This window comes from Haemaphysalis longicornis, unplaced genomic scaffold (assembly GCF_048455015.1).
Source record: "Haemaphysalis longicornis isolate Haplotype H1 unplaced genomic scaffold, Haemaphysalis longicornis Haplotype H1 scaffold_1, whole genome shotgun sequence".
Classification (NCBI taxonomy): domain Eukaryota; kingdom Metazoa; phylum Arthropoda; class Arachnida; order Ixodida; family Ixodidae; genus Haemaphysalis; species Haemaphysalis longicornis.
The window spans coordinates 251,658,173-251,668,594 of NW_027526203.1; positions in this window are offsets into that span (position 1 = coordinate 251,658,173).

Here is a 10,422-nt window from a genome sequence, read left to right on the forward strand (position 1 = left end):
GTGCTAGCCTATATAGTATATTTACCCCTCCTGCTGATATCACTTCACTGCAGCGCTAAATCTGACAATTTTTGACATTTGTTGCATTGCTTCGGTTGAAAAAACGCCCGTGATTGGAATAGAGCTGTGCGAGTTACCAAAGGCTGGTTGCTATTCAATTGAACAAGGTTGTATTTTGTCTTTAAAAGGCCCTTTAAGGTTCTCTCATGATATTGGTGTTGATTATGATTGTATTTGTACCAGCTGAAGTTGTAAACTGGATGGAAATCCGCAGACCGCGTGGTACAAATATCTGCCCATGATACGGGACGTACATTGCACGCACGGGAACCTTGTGCCGGCATTGCATTAAACGGCCATAGTTTCATGCAATTACTTGCTTTATTTCAACGTGTGGTGTATGATGAGTGTGACATCCGCAATAAAATGACGTTGGCCGTAAGAATGAGATTTTTTTATTTAGTTGTTCTTGTCCAAAATGCAAAATAAAATGTTTTGCATTCAACGCACGCCCGCACAGTAGCGGCCAGTGTAAGGCCAATGGAGCTCATTCTGTGCAGTATACATGGAATCTATGCTCTTGCGTTATGTGTAGCGCAGGTCTTATCTTTACAAAACGAGAGGCTATGAGTTATGCATACAAGAAGCGTTATATCTCTAGCAATAATTTTAACAAATATCAACCCTAAACACACAGGCATCACGCGCAATAACAGCGCTGTTAAGGGCGAAAATTACACGAACATGGCAGGATTAGTCCACACGCAAAGCGGAATAATTCAGCCATCGGTATTTGTTAAGTCATGCCAGTTTAAATTTGCGCTTCTGTTTTGAGTCTCAACGCAGTCCATTTCGTAGCATCTATTAGGTCTCTGGGCGGACATGAGAAGCTTGTGCTTTGTAACATAATGGATCTGGTTTACATTTCGGCACAGCCCAAATGTAGAGTCTGCTGTAATGAGCTTGGTGTTCTCAAATAGTTGCATTATTACCTGTCAAGTTTTCAATGCTTCGTGCATAAATGCCCTATAGTCTGCCTAAAGGCGTCTACTATCCAGTAACTTTCCTGGAGCAGCCACCCCATTTAGTTACCACTCCCAGATGAGGTAGAGCAAGTCACTGCAAAGTTCACCATTCGATGCTGGATCTAACTTTATATTTAGCAAGAAAAAATAATAACGCAAAGACGACGATGTCTGACCATACTCTTGCGGTTAGGCATGTTCTGAGCAATCTGAGCAAAATATTGCTGTTTTGAATTTTGTCGTGAGATCTGAGGAAAGAGTTATAATGCGGTAGATGCATATTACCAGCGAAAAAACAGACAGGGACGAGGAAAGAAGCAGACGGGACACTCGCTAGACTTCAACTGAAAAGTTTACACAAGAAACACGTAATATATGAAAATGCCAACAGACAAGGATGATAGCCCTTGCAAGTGATAAAAACAAACAAAAGAGATAAAACCGTCCACAATCTTAAATGCGTACGACCCACACAACCAAATTACATCCCGCGCATGCGGCCTTGCAAAAAATTCAGCTCTTTTGCCGTCAGAGCGATGGAAGGCTTACTGATACAGTTTCATGCAATTTATGCGGTCCTACCATTTTGGCTTGAAACTTTAATGAAAGGACATACTTTTTTAGCTGGCGCGTGCGCTGCCATTTTTCAGCCGAGTACACACTGCCGGTTTTAAAGATAAACGATAAAAAAGTATCAGTGCATGAAGATGGGTGGCTCTGGAATGTATAGGGCGCACAGGAGTTTTGTAGTTTTCGTTAGAGACGCCGGAAATAGAAATTATGTTGATTGATTGTAGGGTTTAACGCGCCGACGCAACGCAGGCGATGAGGCGCGCCGTAGTGGAGGGCTCCGGATTAATTTTGACCACCTGGGGATCTTTAACGTGCGCCGAAATCTCGTACACACGGGCGTTTTTGCTTTTCGCCTAGAAATTATGTTGGAAATCTCCTTGATCCACCAGAAAACTGAGGATTGGGCAGCTGTGCAGAGCCAGCATGACCTTCGGGCATGGTGCGATGCCCGAAACAAGTCAGCATTTTTTCCCCGGAGTGCACCGAGAAACCATGCGTATTGGCATGGCCCCGCACACAGAAAGACCAAAGACTACCATGCTTCAGCATGAAGCGAACAGCAATGATACAGTTAAACTATTTCCTTTGTTGACAGCGACCGTGATGTTGAAACTGAAGCATGGTTGTAGGCTGCGACAGGATAAATTGGCTAAAAATTGCAAAGTTGTTTACCGTGATAATTCCTCGGTCATTTCGGTTACATAAGAAATGCTGACGATTGCTCAAAATGTCCTTCATGCAACATTTTAGAATGTATACGTAGCAGTTGTGCGTTCAGGAAGAAAGACAACAGCGCGCACCCGTATGTGTGTGTGTGGGGGGGAGGGGGATAGGGGAGGAGGGCGAAGGTGTGCTCGTGCTCTTGAGAGGGCCTGCGGTCTGTAGCCCGTTTATTTAATTAGGAAATTCTGTTGTATTGCACGACCGATTGAGCCTTGAAAGAACGATACTTCTGCGTCCACAGAACTTCAAAGAAGGCCAAGAAGAGTTAAAGGAAAATTCTACCAGTAAGGCACGTTCGTTTCTTCGCCACCAGTACGAAGGTCCTTCACTTGCGCTGTGCACGCTGCTATGGGTTTAAAATTGGGTGTAGCAGTGGATGCACGCGTAGATATGAAACGCGGTAACAAAAGTCCCGATAACGCGCACACAATGCGACAGCGGCTACCTCACATGGAATTTCGTCCCAGTAAAAGCAAACTATTAAAACTGCAGCCAGAACAAATATATTTTTCACTCTTCATGTACTGATACTAACGCTGTCCCGATACACTCTGAGCAACCCTCTCCAACTTCGTGCATAATAAAATATTTAGGCGTTTACAGGAGTTGAATTTACGTTTTCCTTCATTAACAATCACCTATTTGGTCCACCGTGGGCGCTTCTAACGACCAATTAAAACGCAAATACTGCATTCGAAATAAAACGAGATACACATTTTTAGCTCGCAGACACAAGGTAATGTGGCATCGTATAATTATAAGGAAATGATTATTTAAATATCAAAGAATTCATAACTGATCTGCACTGCACAACTTAACGTGCAATGCAACCTCCATCGCCAAAAGACATCAGTGACCATGCAAGGATTAATCACTGGAAGAAAATGACTTACAATTCGATGCCTCTTTTGGGTGTTGGCACTTGGAACATGAGCTTCTCAAGAACAGGGGCGCTTCTATCCTCGCAGCATATTGCCGTTGTGTTTGTGGCCCCCGAATATACACTGTTCTGGGCAGCCGCCGTCCAGGGAAAAAGCGGCCGTGGACGCAATGGAGGGGCTTTAGTTGTGATCGAGGTAGAATATGGCCATCTGATCATTGTTAAGCCGCCTGCCTGTGGCAGGGTTGGTGCCCGTCGTGCCTTCACATTTAGGATAAAGTCTGGGACTGGCTCGGGGAGCCGCAGCTCGCCTTTTTTGTCGACCCGCTGTTCTCCAGGTTAGGGGAGAATACCGCCGAACAAAGATGCGTAATCCAAGGGGTGAAATTGGTTGTCGCAACATCGCCGTCGGAAGGGCTCAGTGCGCGCAATCTGAGCCCACTCCAACAAAACCCTCCCGGGCTCGACAGAAACGTGAAAAAGGAAGAATGAAGGGCTGACGCGAGGAAGAGGGGCATACCTTGCTGTGTGTCTCATTCGCAAAGGCCCTCTGCCCGCGCACGACATTTATCCAGCTAAACTGCATGTTTCATCCATTAGGTAGCCCCATCGCATTCTTCAGTTACCTTGCACGAGTCTTGAATGTGTGCCCACGGCCGCTTCATCTCCCCCTTTCTAGGAGATGGAGCGGCCGTGGTCAGCAGCCACCGCCGCTTGCACGTTGTTCTGCTTAACATACAAAGATCGTCTGTTCCCTTTCGGGCCTGCATCGTACCAGTCTTCAACCATCAATGGCCGGCTGTCCCTCTTTTTTTCCGCCGCGAGTTAGCGCGGACCACTCCTTGCTTCCCCGGCCGAGTCAAGCTCCTCTGCTGAGAACGACTCAGCCGGCCAATTATTCTCTGTGTTGCCACATGTCTCGCACAAAGGGACACAACGCATGCCTTTGTCGTCCCGTGCGCTGAGCTTACCCGAAGGCGCTGTGGCTTTCGGGGCTTCCCCCCTCCGCAATCATCCCTCAGCGGTTCGCACCCTTCAGTCGCACCCTTCAGGCCCGACTCGACTCCCTTTCCGCAGTGCGGAAAGAGTCGAGTCGGGCCGTGGTTTTGTGTAAACACCCTTGTGTAGGGTGAGTCGTGAATGCTTCTATTAGTGGCACTTTCGAAGAATATGCAGCTTTGCTCACAGGCGACGTACCAGGCATACAGGCAGCACGGCGACGGCCGGAAAAATTTCGGGGGGGGCTGAAGCCCGGTCAGCCCCCCCCTGGCTACGCCACTGCTGGCAAGCTTCGTTCGTTCCGCCGCTGATACATCAGCGGGCTCCTGTATCTTTTTTGTCCCTCTCTAGCTTGACTACTGCTTCCGCGCGTGCAACCACGGTACGCAGAATCGCAGACGTGCAAAGCTCATCAAATGCGCTCTTTGTGGTCCGCCGTAGTTAAATCCGCGACATATGCTGCGGTTATTTCGGGAACTTTTTGTGTTTTGGGAAGCGGACGCAGTGTCGGTGACAATTGACGACAACAACTCCGGCCGCGATGCGAGGCTGTCGTGTACAGTGCACAGATCGTTTGTGGCATTCTCGAGATGCGACGCGTGAAGTGTCGGCGTCATAGAGTTTCTTCGGTCGGCGGCCGCTTCAGCCGGTTCTGGGCGAGCAAGGGATCAGCGATGGCAGGATGGGCTTCAAACTTTGCTTCAAGCTATGGTCCCTAGAAATATACCACAGAGAAGGCGCGCGGACGGCAGACTAGCATATTCTAGGGACCATACTTCAAGCTCTGCGACGTCGGCGAAGCAAGTGGCGTCCTCCGCATTGTGGTCGCCACTCGCTTTTGCAATGACCGGGCCAGTTGTGACCATTTCCATTGAAGGGATGACGGCGACGGGGGCTGGCAGACGACTGAACGCCCTTGCTGGTCTTCGAGCGCACTTTTTCCGCAATCAGGAGCGGCAGATGTTCGTGCATAGAGCTGAACAACGTTTGTTGAACGTTGGTATGCGCGGCACTGACGAATGAAGACCCATGATCTCCAAGTGGCCGCCCATATGCGGTGTCCTGCCTGTTGGCAAGTGGTACCAGGGGACTGGATCCAGGTCCTTTTCAACGACTTGGACGTGTTCTTCGCCGCCCCCGCCAACAGCGTGTCCATCAGCTTGGCGAATAATATTGTCTGGGTGCGTACACAGTCACCAGGAAGCCTATGGCGGTGATGGTGCCCGCGCACACGACCAGTGGGAGCGGCGAAGCCAGCTGTGGCTGCGGAGCCTGCTGGACGGATGGATGGCGAAGGAGCAGGATGACGCTGACGTGGCTCAGAAGGTCCCCCGTGACGCCTGACGGTCAAACCCAGCCGACATGGCGTAACCTTGCAAGCCGGCGACGAAAGCTCCAGGTCACTCCTGCTGCAGGTCGGCAACTCATCAGCGACCGCCATCAGGCCGGTGCTCGAATTGTCAGAGCCCATGTTGCAGAGGTTGCCGATTAGTGCTTCGATCGCGTACACTTCCTGGTCACGTGGGCATCCCACGGCGAAACCCATGCTTTCCCCCTTCCTTGTCCTCGAGAACAAGACTGGACAGAGATACTCCAAAATGTATTATGGAATACAAATATCTCAATACTTGCGTTGGGCGCCTAAAATACAGATACTCAGATACATTTAAGTTTGACGTAATGGGATTTGCAGGCACAAAAAGTATTCCGGAATACAGAAAAGGATACAGATATAGATACTGAAATACTTTTTTTTATTCCGACGACCTCATGTTCTACAATACATTTTTATGCAGCGTTAGTATTTCAAAATTTGCCAATACAGGCACAAAACTGAATCACTAATACAATTGAATTTTGAAGAGAAGTACATAACTTATCCTCAATAAATTGCAGTGGCAGCGTGGACTTCGCGATCAAGTTCTACAGGAGCTCATGAAACTTATTGTGCTCTGTATTGGTTTTAGTCACACTGAAATAATTATCCGGCTTTGGGTGTGTCTGTAACTGTTTTGAACAGTTACAGCTAATTAGCTAATCAGGTGGTATGGCTCCAACCAAACAAAATAAAGTGGACGTCTTCTACGCCACGAAAATAAATGCATGGCCTCCGAGATCTCGCGGGCCATCTTGGAGGTGATTTCGGAGGCCATGATAAATGTAACGAGATACTCATACGTGCCAGAGTATCGCGATATATTCGATACACCATAAAAATATTTCCCTTCTGAGACACAAACACATTTTTCAAATTATATTTCGATAGTAAAATACAGATATTCAAAAGTATCTCTGATATACTATCGCGATACTCAGTGTCGCGATACTGCCCGACACTGCTCGAGGATACTCGGAAGTTTCTTCTAACGACTTTTTGTTCACTGTCGTCGTCAGTCCTGTTAGGCTATTCTTCGATAGAATTCGGCGGAGAGGTGCGTGACAGCGTCAAGCAGTGCTGCTGGAAACGATTACGGTCCTGTTACCACATGGCGCACCGTGTCCCATTCCCTAGAGAAAACGGTTGCTGGTCCCTGCTGGTTTATGGCCAAATTCCCAGCTGGGCGCTGCTGGTCCCAGTTGAGACCAGCTGGGACCAGCAGCGCCCAGCTGGGGATTTGGCCATAAACCAGCAGGGACCAGCAACCGTGTTCTCGCGGATTTTCTTCTTTGTTACAATACGAGTGTGGATAGGGCACTACTATTTGGCAGTTGGAGAAGCGGAGAGCGTACAAGCAAACTTATTGTTGCTGTTGTTTTATTTCATGCCCATTTGGGGGATTGGCTAGGATCGGGAGCTTTGAGGAGCTAACGTGGTTCTTCGTAAACTATGATTTGGAAACAAAAAAAAAATGGATGAAGAAAACAGCGCACACTGACATATGAGAAACTTTGGGCGATAAGTTTGCAGGTCAAATTCTGACGTCGCGTGAGGTACGCTCGGTAGAGAAAAAGGTTGAGAAATGGAATCTTCTTTAGGAGCAGGTGTCCTCTAGTATTGAATTTCTTTTGGTTCCAAAATTGTTAGCATCACTGTACCCTATTTTCCCTTCGTTTGAAACTAATTACTAAGCTTCTTTAGCAGTGAAATCACAATAAGACTTGGCCAATCCCCCAGAGTGGGTACGCGCCATTCTCGTTCCGGATCCAACCAACCAACCTCTAGCGACCGCTGCAGCAGCGGGAGCGGATACACTACTTTCTGCGGATGAGCAGCCAAGTCGGCGAAAGCATGCGCGGTCGTGCTCCGGTGGGTCAAGGGGGCGCGAACAGGGCACGGGTACAATTCCAGTATCTCGCATGTACAGTACGTGCGTCGCCAGTGCGTGCTACGGAGCTCGCGAGTAGACTAGTGGGAGTGCGTGTTGATTACCAAGCACAGTGGTGTGGCAGCGTAATATGAGAAGCTAAAACACACAGGCCATCACGAATGGCAACCAGCTTCACCAACTAAGGGTGGGCAATTGATCGATTGACTTTCCATTAATCGATTAATGCTTTAGTCGCGATTAATTATTATAATCGGTTAATCGGTTGAAGTCACGTGAGCGAAATGAAACAAGGATGCCGTTGAGGATCATATTCGTCTTCACATAACCCGCTTTACTTCACAACAAAAAACGATGCAAGTATGCTCAGAAGCTGATATCCAAGAGAGACGGGGAAATGGCTACTCTAAACAAGAATATACATAGTGCAAAAACGGTGAGCGGGCACTCCCACCGGTTTAGCGTTATATAAACTAACTGTGACGTAAGTAAACCACGATTAATCGACGCCTCCTGCAATTACGGCACGGGCCAATGTTCCCGGTTCTAGAAATAGTGCGAGCGACGAACGCAGTGATGAGCGTCCCGCTCGTATGAGCGCCACGATGATGATCTTCTCAGCTCATCTGGGGTGCCTGTGATGTAGCCTGACTTCGCGCTATTTTTTATTCTTCTCTCTTTCAGCTCCGTCCTCTCACTCCCCCTTCACTCCCCTTCCCTCGCACTGGGTTGTATGCAGGTGAGCTCCCTGCAGAGCTCTATAATATCCCCAGTGCACTTCCTTTCCTTTTATCTTCCCTCAAACCACTACAACAAGCTGTGAACAGGCCTACAGGAGCATATTGATAATATCTATTATATTTTTATAATTATTCTAAAATTATGTTTTTGTCATTTTTCTCCTCAAACCAACGCAACCGATTAATCTATCAATTAGCCAATTGAAATTTACCGATTAATCGGATTAAAAGTTTTAACCGACGTCCAGCCCTACCACCACCACAAAACGAAGTAGCGCACGTATAGCAGGTGAGTTCTGCAGCGTCCGCAACTTCACTGTGGGCTAACTAATTATGATAAGTAAATGAAACTAGAAGCAATGACAAAGCCGCCTTAGCGACCAGTTGGCATGCATTTTTGTTGGGAGAGTTTCGATAAAACGAGAGACGCGTTCGCGATAAGGTTGGCTTTGTCGGAAGACGTTTTTGCCACCCAGATTTTTTGAGGGACACACAAAAAAAATCCAAGGAACCATAGCCAAAAGCAGCTTTACTGTAAAAATTCCCAAGACGCAAGCGCTGCGATCCGAACCCATGTCCTGTGTTTTTTGTTTGTTTGTTTTCTTTTCGAGGTATTCATAAGACAAGAATTAAATGGCATGAACAAATAAAAACTGCTTTAAATCTGTATAGTTATGATACGAGCAACATTAGGAAGCCTGCTACGTTTTTATACGATTCTACTGCTGACCTCGAGGCTCAGTTGCTGGGTCTTACAAGTTTTGTTACGGCCGCAGCCGTCAGACAGCGGCTTATTTTTTTGAGTATGGTGGTGGAGTTTCTACCGTCATATCCCTGAAAATTGCCGGAGCATTCTATGCAGCGGGACATCCTCGAATACTCTACTTTTTGCACTTTAAGAATTGCTCAGAAAACCCCTCTTGAAATACGTTTTGGAGATCGCACCGCCTGTTTTCAGACATATTCAGGAAGTGTATCTCGAGTATCAACAAAGGGCTCACCCACTGCCCACGCATACGGACTATGTGTTTGAAATGGTACGTTTACTTATGCCTCAATATGCATATAAAAACCCTGCAGTCATGAAAGCCTACTATAAAACTACTATTGTGATTAAGCTGGTGACGGAATTGAAACTCCTTGAGGTGATTTTGACACCCACCTCACTTTTGTTACCCGCAAAAATCAGTCGAAAAAAATAGTAGGAAGAATTGCAGTTTTCTTAAAATTTGTAAGGATGTACACATTCGTAAACCAATCATATCGCCATCAGCTACATCATCTGGTGATCCTCCCAGCAGTGACTTACGCCGCACTTGCGTGGTGGCATATTAATCAAAACCATTTTTACGCTCATATCATCGGATCGTTTGCGGTCACCGGAGCCTACACAACGAACCGAGCAGCCACGCTCAAAGTAATTGCAAACGTGCTGCTGTTACGAATACACTTTGACATCACAATGAGAATATTTTTGTTTTAAGAACAGCAACCAATCACATTTAATGTGACTGCATTGAACCTCTCCGACGGTATTTTTCCGGCATCGCCACCCACCGAGATAGACGCCTTCGTGTTTAATACGAGCGAGCTCAGTGGCTAAGGCGTTGCGCTGCTGAGCCCGAGGTCGCGGGTTCGATTACCGGCCGCGGCGGCCGCTTTTCTGATGGAGGCGAAAAGCAAAAACGCGCGTGTGTTCGAGAAGATTTCGGCGCACGTTAAAGATCCCCAGGTGGTCAAAATTGATCCGGAGCCCTCCACTGCGCCGCGCCTCATCGCCTCGGCGCATTAAACCCAACAATCAATCAGTCAATTAATACGAGCAAGCGCGCCTTCCGGTTCTGCATGCCTTCGCGGGCGGTTAGCACATACAGCGGAAGGGGCAGCTCTTGTAATACTAAACGGACCGGACTGCGTGTATGCCGTACAGGGGTTTCGCCTGGCGTCACCCAGCCCCGCGTTTTTTTTTCGTATACGGGAGGAGCACGGTTACAGAAAACGGCTGTAACGTTGTATCGAAACTCTCCCGACAAAAATTATATCACAATTGGCCACTAAGACGACTATCATCACGCCGAGTTTCTTTTACTTTTCAAAAAAAGTTAGTTCAAAGTGAAGTTGTAGACGTCATTCCAATCTGCTGTCAGTACACGGGCTACTACGTGAGGGAAACGGACATCCACATTTTTCAAGTGCAGAACACTTTAGGGCCGCGC